Below are 13,778 nucleotides of genomic sequence, written 5' to 3'. Positions count from 1 at the left end.
CACTTTATGCTCTGCCTGGTCTCTACAAGTTGTCTAATGAATATTTATGAATCAGCATTAATACACGTCTACCTGAGAGAATTGCAGAGCAGTAACATCTGACCTTTCATCCTGTCTCCCCTGTTTTCTGGGGTTTTGATAGCAACAATTATGGTTGTAACATCTATTTTTATTAAATAAGGAAAGGGACAAAATTAGGAAAATGAAAGGCTTGGGTGCCTTTGGTGGTGCTGCCTTTTTAAACGTGTATTAACTATTAACGTTAACTTTGTTCTGGGCACTCTGCCAGCTGCTTTCCTCATGTTCCATCTTTTAGTCATTGCAAAAACCCACAAGGAAGTTATATTAGCTTTGCTGAGGATCTAAGAAGTTACGCAGCTCACTTCAAGTTACAGATCTGCAAGTGATAGAGTCCTAATCTATGGATAGCGACAGCTATCTATTCACCTCTCAAAAATTTTTGGAATACCTAATAGATGCTATTCACTTTGCTAGATGCTGAGAGCATAATGGTGAGCAAAGACAGACCCTGTTCTGGTCTTCACAGGGAGGCTGACAAGTTAATAGGCCAATACTCAATGTCAAGGTAGAGAGGATGGGGTGGCATATGTACTCCAGACAGGAAGTACAAAGGCCAGGGGTAGGTAAAAGCAAGAGTCTTCTGGGAATCTGCAAGGAGTATGTTGTGGAATTTAGTGCTATATAATAAAAAAAAAAAAGGCACAGGCAGAGTCCTGTGGGCTCTTAGGGGAAGGAGACACTATCTCTGCCTGGGGCAAGTTAGGTTGAATATGATTTTATATATACATATATATTTAGTTGTAGATGAACACGATACCTTTATTTTCTTTATTTATTTTTATGTGGTGCTGAGGATGGAACCTAGTGCCTCACACATGGTAAGCAAGCACTCTACCACTGAGCTAATACCGCAGCCCCAGGTTGAACATGATTTTATTGGAGAAATTTGTGTTGTCAGACTGAGGTTTGGCAAAGGAGTAAACAATAGGCTCTGGAGATAGTTATGTTCATTTCTTTGCTTAGAGTTTTCCAAAAAGCAATGGAACTCAAGATTTCTCTAGGTTTGTTCCAATTCTTGTGCCCTAACATGAGCTGAGGGGCAGCAATGACCAGGTCAAATAAGACATATTATGTGTATGTGTGTGTGTGTGTGTGTGTGTGTGTGTGTGTGTGTACGTATGTTAGTGTATGATGCATATGGGACCCCAGTGTAAGATCTTGAGTCTTAGAGGAGCAAAACATCCTTTTTAAATAATATCAGTTAATCCTGTAGGCCTAACATCCTGTGACAGACTGTGTTCTTGAGCCATGCAGGTACCAACTCATCAAATCTTCAAAATAACCTTAGGAAGCAGGACCAATTACTTCTAATGCTTCAGAGGAGGAAACCGAGGCACTGAGCTGTCAAGTAAGAGAAGACCCACGCTCACACAATGAGTGGGTCATAGAGCCTGCCTGTAAACCCAGGACAGTGTGGCCCTCTAGGCTGTGCTCTTATTTGCCACCCTGCAATCCCCCTGCCTTGGAAAGAGACTAGCACTGTCAGAAGTCCTTGAAATCACATACGTAAATTATGAAGATAAGTTCTGTTCTCTGGCAGTGTATGAATTAAAATCGTATATGGGCAACGTCGTGGATAAACCTACCACCACCCACACCTGCCCCAGAGTGTTTGACACTTTACCTTTGCTCAAAGCAGGTGTTGCAAAGGCTGTGACCTTTGGTCGAGCAGTCAGCAAACCTGGTGCACTATTGTGGAAGTGGAGTCGCTGCCAATAGGGGGTGAGGTTTTTTTTTTCCCATACCTAAATGCTGGCTTCTCCTCAGAGAGATTCAAAAAGGCTCGGCCTAAGGTGGATAAAGCAATGACACAGTGGCAGTCATTTGTTCCCAACAAAGCACCGTAGGGTCCGTTATGTGGACAGGTTCCACCCCAAGGATTGTAATTTAGTGATTCACAAAAGGGGCTAGGGCACACAGATTTAAAAGAAATGCCACATGTGATTCTGCTATGCAGAAGGAAGAGAGAACCACTAGAATCCGTGAATCTGTCATTAAGAGAGAGCAGTAAAGAATGCCTGACACCATGATGATGATGATAATAATGCATTAAGACAGTTGAATCAGTGAATGAATGCTTCCATAAACCCCTGAAACAAACCCATTTGAGGGTCTAGAGTTCCCAGCTTCTGCTCTGCCACAGGGTTGTTAAGAGACCCATCTTTTATAGGAAGTGGTGACCTGCCTTAGATTAGATCTTCTGTGTCTCTCACTCATACTTGACTCTCAACCTTGTGCCCTCTGGTCCATTTTCCCTACAGGCTTTATTCAGAGTTCTCCCTGATGTTCCTTTATCTATACTTAAGCAGTGCATAGTTTGTTTGATTACCTCCAATTCCTCAGCTCTGCTGTGTGTGTGTGTGTGTGTGTGTGTGTGTGTGTGTGTGTGTATAACTAATTTTTACTGCTATATTCACCTAAGTGATCCTGATGTCCAACAGCTACTGTGACTACCATTTCCCCTGCTACCTGTGGGATTCACTGATGCAGCAGGTAAGTCAGAAAAGAAATTCAGTTTAGATGCAGAACATAACTTTGCATGAAATAGCATGACACATATTTGAGGAGCCTTCATTTTCCCCAAATTCATAGAAATAAGATATTGTCTTGTGGAGACACTAGACATTTTGCTGAAAAATAAGAGAAAAAAACCTCTCTTGTTATTATGGTATTATAATGATTAAATTTCTGCTGTGGAAGTGATACAGGTAATTTTGTTTCCTGTTTGTTGCTGAGTCTATCTTCAAATAGAAGATTTGGTGAATCCTTCTGGATAGCATATGTGAATCCTGAGCTTTATTCACATCTATTGGTGAACTGGTTTCTTCCTTCCTTCCTTGTATATACATTTCTAGGAAGCACAAAGATCAGAAGGAAAAACTATCAGCAATACAAAAACAATAACAAAAAAAAAACACCCCAAATTTATTACATTTTGGGCTCGCTTAAAAATACAAAGGGCTAAAACTTTATTCCTGTGGTCTGATTTTTTTCTGTGCTGTTTAAAACCAGTGAATTATTATGATTTTGAAAAATACCAGTAGAGTTGTAGTGCATCCATTCTTCAGCTTACCTTATAGGGAAGAAGAATCCCACAGTATCTTATTAGTAGGACCTCTGTGTTTTTAGCATTTCTTCATTAAGGGTGATATGTCTATATAGCAGATGATAATCAAATAACACTTTGGGTTAGGTAACACAACATGGTGACTGGCCCTAAAGGAGAGGAGCCCACTGTACTATTTTGTTTTCACTGACCTGAATGAAAAGGGACACAATTGAAGGTGGTCACAAGTGAAGTTCTATGATAATGACTCAAAATAAGAAGCAGACTATAGTGTGAGGAATTTAATATATTACGAGACCTCAAATAAGTATTAACTTTAAAAATGAAATACAAAAAATGTTTTTGTCTTTGAAAAACACATCCAGAGTCACACATATTATTATTGCTCTTTACTACCAGGAAATTTCTGGTCTGCAGATTTTCAAGCAAGTTCCCTTTAATGGTTCCAAATATTTTGTGTCTGTTAGAGCAGTCCTATTCTGGATTAGGCTGAAATTGCGCAGCACATTTAGAACTTTAAAATCTACATCTCATTTGCATTTTGGAATTGCTGTAAATACAAAACTTTAAAATTCATAATTGGAAATCTGTAAGTCCTTTATACCTTTTTCACGCTTGAAGCTATTAAGTAAAGTGACTTTGGAATAATAGCTCCTTAATTTCCAGCATTTGTGCCTTAGTTTGGTTGTGTAATATGTGCCCACCTCCTTAGTCCCGGTACCTACAAAATCATTGTTCTCTGAAGGATAAACACACATTGTAACTCAAACATTAGTTTAAGGTAATGCAACCAGGGAAAGGAAAGGAATGTTTGTGCTGTGAAATTTGAGTGTAAGAATTCACAGGTCAACCTATTGGCCTTACTTTTTTTTTTTTTTTTTGATGTTGGGGATCGAACCTAGGGGCCTGTGCATGTGGCATGTGCTGTATTCTTGAGCCACACTCCCAGCCCTGGATTTACTTGTTCTCAATAGCAATGTGCTCTAATGAGAGTCACAACTCCTTTATTCCAGCAGTTAGTCACATGGGTGTGTTTGAAAATCCATTATGTATAGAAGTGTGTGAAAATCTGCCATAAAATATAAATAATCTTAAAGGACTAGCATTATTATATGAAAAATGATTATTTAGGACACACACACTTTTCTGGCATTATTAAAGACTTCTCTCAGATTATTGAAGCTTCTCATAGAAGTACTTTTGGCAGGGGTTGGGGGTGGGAATGTGACACTGGACCCCTGAGCCACATTCTCAGCCCTATTTTGTATTTTATTTAGAGATAGGGTCTCACTGAGTTGCTTAGCGCTTAGCTTTTTGCTGAGGCTGGCTTTGAACTGGTGATCCTTCTGCCTCTGCCTACTGAGCTGCTGGCATTACAGGTGTGCGACTCAGCGCCTGGCTAGAAGTACTTTTTGATGGGTATTTTAAAAAATTGATATACCTACTTTTTATATATTAAATATAATTTAACTTTTTAATAAACAAGTTTGTGAAAAGTGAGGGGAGGGGAGTTCAAGGGTTATAATCAGAGAGTGAAAACAATATCTCCACCTGCCTACCAAAAAAAAAAATCTGCTTTTCTTCATTGCCATGCATCAAGTTGTCTAGCAGGATTATGATTGTTATCTTTGATCTCCTCCCCTGCTATCCAATCAACTATGCTATCCGAGTGCTTTTTAAATGCCTGCTCATCTTTGCCAATGGTTCTACTATGGTTCAGGCCATTAATATCATTCTGCTCTGCAGTAGAAATGGTTTTCTAACCACTTTCTCTGCCTTTATGTAGTCTGACCATCCTGAAGCCCATTCTCCATTTTATAGTCAAAGTTCTAAAACTGGATATCTGATCTAATCATATCTGTGCTTGGAATCCTTTAACGGCTTCCTATGGCTCTGAGGAAAAAAAACCTCAATTACTTAATGAGGCCTCCTTAGAGGCTCTTCATGATTCAGTCTCTTGGTTTTTGTCTACTTGATCCAGCTGTTTCTGATTGTCAAAATCTCCCATTCCCATGGTGGGCTTGTCAATCTCTCCTTTCGGGTCTGGTGGTTCTGCTTTCTATAATTGAAAACCATGTTGTTTAGGTATTTAAAATTTCTTGATAACAACCTTATTCATTTCTATCAATATACTTGATTTAAAAGAATATTTTTTGTCTGACATTAATAATGTTCCATTGCCTTTCTTTATGTTAGTATTTTGATAGACTTTTAATCCCATCATATCGGCTTTCAATAATTTAGTTTTGTGTGTCACTTGCTAACATTATATACCTTGAATATTATTTTAAAACCAAGATGACCATCACTGTCTTTTACAAATTAATCTAAATCTGTCCTTACTAATATATATTTGGATTTAATTCTATTATTTTATATTGTGTGTATTTTGTTTCCTATATCTTTATTTTCTTTATTCTGCTCTTTTGTTTTGTGTTGAATTATCAGTTTTTTTAATATTAAATTTCTTCAATTCTTGGCCATTCTTTTCTCTTTGCTGCTTTAGAAGCTTTGGGTTAGATTTTAATTAATATAAAATATCTTAAATACAAAATATTCAGATAAAGCCATTGTTTCTAGCCCCCTCTCAAACATGAAAAAGGCCTTATCTTGCTTTTAATTACCCATTTTACACTCACATTTATATGCTTTTTATTTGTTCTTTTTAGTTATACATGCCAGTACAACATATGTTGGCAGATTATGCATACATAGAGCATAATTTACTCTATTTATGATCCCACTCTTGTGGTTGTACATGATATGGAGTTACCCTGGTCATGTATACAAATGCAAAGGTAGAAAGTTATAACCATTTAATTCTACTGATTTTGCACATTTATATATTTTTTGGTGTTAAAAATAGCATAAAAGTGGGTATTTTTTAAAATGCAACTATACATTTTATTAATTTCTTCCTCACCAGTTTCTCTTATCTCCTATGCTTTCCCCCAGGCTTTTATATTTTTTTCCCTTAGTCGGGTTCTTTTGATGTGAGTCTGTGGGTGGTAAGCTCTCTTAATTGTTTACAATTGAAAGTGTCTCTTTTACCTTCCTTAAAATGACAGTTTATGTGGAAATAAAATTCTTGGTTTAGAGTATTAATTCAGCACTTCTAAGTTATCATTTATTTGTCTTCTTATTTCTGTTGTCACTTTTGAGAACTCTACTTACACTATCTTTTCAGATAACCAAAATTTTCCCTTTGATAAATTAAGATTTCATTTTTATCCTATTGTCCCATAATTTCACTGTAATATGATGAAAGTTAGTTTTCCTTATATGTGTAGTACACATAATGTTCTGATGTTTTCATGAGGAACTTTCAGCTTTCTTCTCTTCTCCCTCCTTCTCCTTCTTCCTCAAGTGTAGCTTCTCTACTCTTGCAATTTTTCCTTCTGGAATTCCTATTAGATGTATGTTGGAGTCGCTCAACCTAACCCCATGGATATGAAATTTTATTCCATATTGGAAAATCTGTTTTTCTAAACTTTCCTCTGGTCTGGGTGAATTCTGTAGTACATCCCTTTAACCCCCTACCTTTTCTCTTCAACTTTGGATAGCTCCAGAGACCTTTTAATTTCAGTGACCACATTTTTGTTTTCCGAGATTTCAGTTAGTACTTTTTCATATTTACCTGTTCTTTATTCAGCTTTAATTTGTTCTCTAATTTCTTGTCTTTTAAAAATGAGTATTATACCATCATTTATTGATTTGAGAATGCAAAAATACGAAGTTTATAAGTCTTTGTCAGACAGTTCTGTAGTTACTTTTATCTAGAGTAAACTCACGTTCAGAGTGTTCATTTTGATGGTTATCTTTCTTAGTGTGAGATATTTTTATGTATTTGGAATCTAGATCATGGTTAGGTTCATTCTGAGGGGGAATTTTCTCTTTGCTTTTTAATCTCTTTTGCTTCAACTGTTTTGTTTTCTTTTTCTCTCACTCCCTCTGTGCTCACTTCTCCATGTTTAGTAATTTTACCTCGCTAGACCTCCTTTCTAGGATCAGGCCTAATGTTGGCACTTTGATGTTCCTACCCCATAGTGATGTTGGGACTACCACAGAATTAGTCAGGTGGTCAGCTGCTTGGCTTGGTTCCTGGTTCCAAGTCTGATTCTTTGTCCTTCTGCTTCCCAAGCAGTGGGTGGCAGCAGTTATTTTTGACCTTCTTTCAGGAGCTCTTGGCTTCAAGAACTCAGTCTGGCTCCTGTCTCTCCACCTGGTTTGAAGCATCTTCAGTTTATGTCACCTTGCAGGAGACAAAAACCTTAGACTTTGAGCTTGAGATCCTGGTGGGCCTGTAGCTTCAGCCTTCTAAAGACTTTGTTTCAGTTCCATTTTGGGGTCCATGGAAGTGTTTATTTTGTCTCTGAGCCTGGTTATATATTTTGGGGGGCTTTTCTTTAGATATTTTAGTCATCATTCATTGCTAATTGTGTGAGAATGGATAAAACATGACCACTGCACCAACTTGAGCAGAAATATTTCTGTGAGTACCTCTCTTTTTCTCTCTCTAGCTTCCCTTACAATCTATGTTCTAGCCATAATGAACTACTTTCAGTTTCTAGAAGGTCCTCAAGTTGCATGGCATCCCTTCAAACACCAAGTTTGAATGAAATAAAGCATAGAAAACAAGCAAATGGAGATTTTTTTTAAACAGTCAGCTTTATTACAGATAGCCTAATAAAAAACTAGTTTCTAGATCTGTAACCCAAAAGGACTTGGCAACACTCTCAACCCCTATGGAATATAGCCACCATACAGGAAAATTGGGTCTGCAGAGCAAATATGTACACCAAAATTATTGTCTGCAGCAGACTAGGGCAGAAAGGGAAAAAGAGAAATCTTTAGTACTGGGCCTTTTTGCTAAGTTTACTTCACCCAGTCAAAAACTACTAACTAATGCATGGAACAGTACTCATTAGTCAAGCAACTCCTGAGTGTGAAGAATATTGGTGTAAGGAGCCAGACATGGCACTCCAGAAAAATTTCCTCTTTCCTTCTGGGAATGGAACCACCATTTGACCCAGCTATTCCCCTTCTCGGTCTATTCCCTAAAGACCTAAAAAGAGCATGCTACAGGGACTCTGCTACATCGATGTTCATAGCAGCACAATTCACAATAGCAAGACTGTGGAACCAACCTAGATGCCCTTCAATAGATAAATGGATAAAAAAAATGTGGCATTTATACACAATGGAGTATTACTCTGCATTAAAAAATGACAAAATCATAGAATTTGGAGGGAAATGGATGGCATTAGAGCAGATTATGCTAAGTGAAGCCAGCCAATCCCTAAAAAACAAATGCCAAATGTCTTCTTTGATATAAGGAGAGTAACTAAGAACAGAGTAGGGAGGAAGAGCATGAGAAGAAGATTAACATTAAACAGGGATGAGAGGTGGGAGGGAAAGCGAGAGAGAAGGGAAATTGCATGGAAATGGAAGGAGACCCTTAGGGCTATACAAAATTACATACAAGAGGAAGTGAAGGGAAAGGGAAAAATAATACAAGGGGGAGAAATGAATTACAGTAGAGGGGGTAGACAGAGAAGAGGGGAGGGGAGGGAAGGGGAGGGGGGATAGTAGAGGATAGGAAAGGCAGCAGAATACAACAGACACTAGTATGGCAATATGTAAATCAATGGAAGTGTAACTGATGTGATTTCTGCAATCTGTATACGGGGTAAAAATGGGAGTTCATAACCCACTTGAATCAAAGTGTGAAATATGATATGTCAAGAACTATGTAATGTTTTGAACAACCAACAATAAAAAAATAAAAATAAAAATAAAGAAATAATATGAATAGAAAATGGGGATTCCCTCTGTTTCATTATTTTTCCTTGGGAGAAAAATATCATCCTATTAAAAAAGAAGAAGAAACATTTAAAAACCACACATCTTTCTTAGAGATGCCAAATAATTGCTTGAGGTAATTTTTATTATTTTATGCCTGATATGCCACCTGCTTTAATTTTCTTTGTAAAATTGAAGGTATGATGCTAGGGTGTCTAGAATCCTTTTTGGAATAATTATGTTTTAGCATTAAAATATTCTATTTGATTTTTTAAAAAAATCTTCATATTCTTCACTTATGCTTAGAGACTGAAGCATTTCTGGCATGTTCCTTAAACATAAAGATGTATCTGCAATGACCTCTTCTTACATTTGGCTCTTAGTCAATAAACATTTATTGACTGCAAAAAAAAAAAAAAATTCCTCTTTCCCCCCATGAAAACTTGGGATAGGGAAAAGGAGTTTCCTCTAACAATGCTGTGCACTTTCTTCCTCCCTTAAGTCTTTTCAAAGACTCTTCCCACTTCTTTTCTCTTTGCCAACTCTTACTTATTCTGATGTCTATAATAGAATAATGCCACCCCCGATCTGCGCGGGCAGCTGAACTTAAGGTTGCTCCTGTGAATTTCTTGGGACACCAAATAAAACACAGACACACACTTTACCTTTACACCATGCTTCAGGACAGCTCGTCCGTTCTCTGTTTCAAGCTCCCCAAATGGGAGAGCGAGGAAAAGTCCCAAGAGGCTGGCAAGAGAAAAGAGCATGTTTGGAAGTGCGCTTTTATTGGTGGGGGGAAGGAATGCTAGGCACAATCATGTCTCCATGTTATACAAACACTATCACCAACAAGCAATCTATTATTTTGAATAGAGCTAATGAATTTTTTAGAATGTTTTAGAATTTATAATAAGTTTGAACCTTGAACAACAAAATTTGATCCTTAAACAACAAAATGAAAAATTTTGTATAAATAAGGGAACTCAGAAAGGGATAGAACTAAGTTTGAAATCCATGTATTTTGACTACTAGTTCAGTACTCTGTAATTTGTGGTATCTCTTATATATGTGTGAATAGCCTCATTTTGTTAATAAGTTTAAATAGGTAGACTATTTCCCTGAACTAACAGAGTACTGCCTGTGAAAGCAAGATACCATCTAAGTCTTTTGATTACTGAAACAGGTTTATACCTGTAAGTCATTCTGAACTCATTTTATTCATAATGTAGGTAAAAGCATTACCCCACCATTTTAATTTTTCCAGCTCAAGAGTATGGAGGGATCAGTTCCAAGCAAGCTATTTACTGGAAGAGTAAAGTAGAAAGGTTCTAGGTAAGTGGCAGGAAATCCCAGCTGTTGACCTGTGCATGTTCTGTTCTCTAGGTTAGAAAACAACCCTTCTCTTCTACCTAATTAAAGGCTTAGTTCAGGTGATTCCTGAGCCAGAAAACTTCCCTGACCCAATCCCCATCCACCTCCCCTCACTCTGCTGTCCTGTCAGTATCCCCATAACCCGTGGCACTATATTCTAACAGTATTCTTCCCACTGTTTTTTAATTGTTAGTGTCATTTATTTCTTCGAACCAGACTGTATGTTCAGTAAGCATGAAGATTCTGATTTATTTCTCCACATCTCTGGCACATAGTAGATGATTTGTCACATACTAGTCCTTCAACTAATGTGTCTCTTATAAGTAAATGAACCTCAAATACTTTGGCTCAGAGAAGCAACTGAGGTTTTTTTTTTTGTTGTTGTTGTTGTTGGCTTTGCTGACTTTCATGAAACTAACTCATATTAATTGTATAGATTAGTGGATTTCTCTGAGACATTTCCAAACATGTATACATTATGCTTTATTCAAATCCATCCTCCTTAATCCCTCCTCTTAATGTTCCCTCATTCCCCTTACCCTTATTAGTCCCTCTTCTACTTTCAGGTCATCTTTTTTGTTTGTTTGTACAGATAAATGAAAATATGATTCTTGTCTTTCTGTGTCTGGCTTATTTAGCTTAATTTGATGTCCTCTAGTCTAGTTCATTTTCCTTCAAATGACAGGATTTTATTCTTCTCTATGACTAAATAATACTCCATTGTATATATATGCCATATTTTCTTTATCCATTCACCACCTAGGTGGATTCCAAAACTTGGCTATTGTGAATAGAGCTTCAATAAAAATTGACATGCAGCTCTTTTGTATGTTGACTTCGTTTGCTTTAAATATATACACAGGAGCCGTATAGCTGTATCATATGGTAGTTCTATTTTGAGTTTTTAAAGGAATCTCAATACTGTTTTCACATTGCCTATTCTAATTTACATTTTATCCAACATAATGTAAAGATTCTGTATTCTCCGTATCTGTGCCATCATTTGTTGTTGTTATTATTATTTTTGACAATAGCCATTTTGACTGGGGTGGAATGGAATCTCAATGTAGTTTTGATTTGCATGTCCCTGATGGTTAAAGATGATGAACATTTATTCATGTGCCCATTGGCCATTTCTATTCCTTCTTTTGAGAAGAAATTCTTCTATTGAGATCTTTAGCCCATTTATTGATTGGATTACTTTGAGCTATAAATTATCCCTGACCTTTGAGGAAAATGCTTCATAAAGAAACCGAGAGTGGAAGAAGTAGGACTGGAGCCTGGTTCTTCCCCTATACATTCAGTGGTCATGTCTGATAATTTCTCCTCTAAATCTTCCTTGGACACTTTGGGAACCAATTTAAACTATGAAGGAAGAGGATAGTAAGTAAATAGTAAGTAAATCAAAAGCCTTTTTTGCATACCAGCTATTTATGTTTTTCTTCTACCCTATGATTTCAGTTTTGCTTAAAACAGGGACAGACTGTGTGTGTGTGTATGTGTACACAAGGTGTTAAAATTATTTTAAAAATGGATGATTCAATGTATGATTAAACCAATACAAGTAACTTTTACATTGCAATACATGAGTGGATCTCTGAAATCTGTAGGACTAAATTTTTTGTTAATAATTTAGTAACTCTAATCTCCTACAATATTAACTAATTTATATAATTTTGTAAAAGGGAAATCACCACTTTATCTGCTACTTTGGAATCCTGTCCGCACCTTTGATCAAAGTATTACTACTCTTTGAAAATGAAATATTCTCTTTAGACCCTCTGAAATGAAATCCTTCTCTGTTATATGTGATTACACAGACACACCAGTTCACACACTGTTTTCTGCTGATTGCTCTCAGAGGGACCGGTGTGTATATTTACCTAATATGACTAACTTCACCTCTTGAAATCAGACCTTAACTTTTTCAAGTACCAGTTCTTTACATATTTTTAACTTATTTAATTATAAATGTAACATAAAGAGAACACATGGGGGGGGAAATTATATGTAATATCAGCTATAATTTTTTCAAATATTCTCTTTTATTCCTTTTATGTGCATATTTTTATATACTTATAATTAATGAATGAATTTGCAACTTGCTCTTTTATTTTAACAGTACTGATTCTTTATTCAGTCTTGGCTCTAGAAGAATGTGTATGTGAGTGCATGTATAAATGGTTTTGATGCTGGTGTAGGAGTATAATAAAATAACTGATGGTATCAATGGCCTTAGAATTGCAGACCACATTTGGACATCTGCAATAATCACTAATTTAATTAACTGTGCATACTCTCATGATGGAAAAATAATTTTGCAAAACAGGCAAGGGCAAAAAGAGAAAGAGGACTGTATGACCAATGTGATTCTGCAACCTGTACAATCAGAAAAATGAGAAATTATACCGTATTTGATTCAAATGAAAAAAAAAGAAAAGAGAAAGAGGGACATATAAGATTTCTTTTAAGTTATGAGGTTGAATTTGCAGATGTCACACTTGTCAGCTAGATTATGGAAAGTTTCATATGATTGCTGACGTCAACCTAGGTAATATTTACTTTTCAAGATTTATATAACTTGCTATTTATCAGATCAATAGTTATTTCCTCTGAATTTCTCATGGAAAATAATGACCTCAATAGTAGGAAACCAAAGTGTTTCTTTTCCTTTAGCTCTTAGTTTTAACAGTAGAGACTTAAGACACTTTGGGAAGGCACTTATTTTTTACCTATGTCCAACACTAAACTCACTTTGGATAGGGCACTCTTAAGAGGTGGCCCTTAACATTCTTCGATGTCTTTATTTGGTGAAGCAGGGTCAATGACAATGACTTCTTTTGTCATGTGGTAGGTAGTTAGATATGCAGAGCTTCTAGAAATCCTGTAGACTGGAATGTAATTATGAATTGTGCCATTGAACATGAGACTTTTTTGCTTGATTTTTAATCTAAGGCTGATTTTTTCCCCCACCCCTGCTATTTAAGGGCCTCCTCTTAAATCCCCAGTCATCAGTAAGGATGTGTACAGGGAATGACAACTTAATATTGGAATAAAAATCCGAAAGTAATTGGACACGAGTGTATATATATATATATATATATATATATATATATATATTGCTCAGAAAACTTTTGGCTAAATCACAACATGGTTCTTCTCAATTACAGGGTAAGAGAACAATCTGTTGTTTTTAAGCCTGAATTTAAACAATACTGTGTTTTGAGTTTTAGCACTTCCAGATTCATCCCTATTAGCTCTTACGGGGAAGGGTAGTGGTAAGGAGCATGAAGGAGATGACAGGAGAACATGCTCTAGAACTTGAACCATGAGGAAGGCGTTCTCACACGGGGTGGGCAGTGGAGGTAACTGGGTTTCTGAGAAGGGAACCTAACTGGAAGGACAAGGTTGCCATTTTACTTTTAACACAGAACCTGGCACGTGGCTGGTGCTTTCT

Source organism: Spermophilus citellus, assembly GCF_964194105.1.
Source record: "Spermophilus citellus genome assembly, chromosome: 9".
In the NCBI taxonomy this organism is placed as follows: Eukaryota; Metazoa; Chordata; class Mammalia; order Rodentia; family Sciuridae; genus Spermophilus; species Spermophilus citellus.
This window is presented reverse-complemented; position numbering follows the sequence as displayed.